Here is a 281-nt window from a genome sequence, read left to right as displayed (position 1 = left end):
TCTCCAACTTCACTAATGGATTTGGAAGATCCATCTGTAAAGTATAAAGATTTGTTTTGCTCCAACTTATGTATTTGTGTAAAAAAATTCCTATTAGTGCATATGTGACTACTAGCACCTGAGTCTATCAGCCACATATTTTTCCTTTCTCTAAATGATTTAGGCTCATGCTTAATTCAATAGCTGTAAAAAATAAGAGTTATTAGACTTACCTACTTCAAAGTTTATGCTCTTTCCTTTTCCTGCTCCATTTGAAGTTCCTCCTCCATTTGAAGCTCCTG

This window comes from Impatiens glandulifera, unplaced genomic scaffold, assembly GCF_907164915.1.
Source record: "Impatiens glandulifera unplaced genomic scaffold, dImpGla2.1, whole genome shotgun sequence".
NCBI lineage: Eukaryota > Viridiplantae > Streptophyta > Magnoliopsida > Ericales > Balsaminaceae > Impatiens > Impatiens glandulifera.
Note: the sequence above shows the minus strand (reverse complement) of the source record.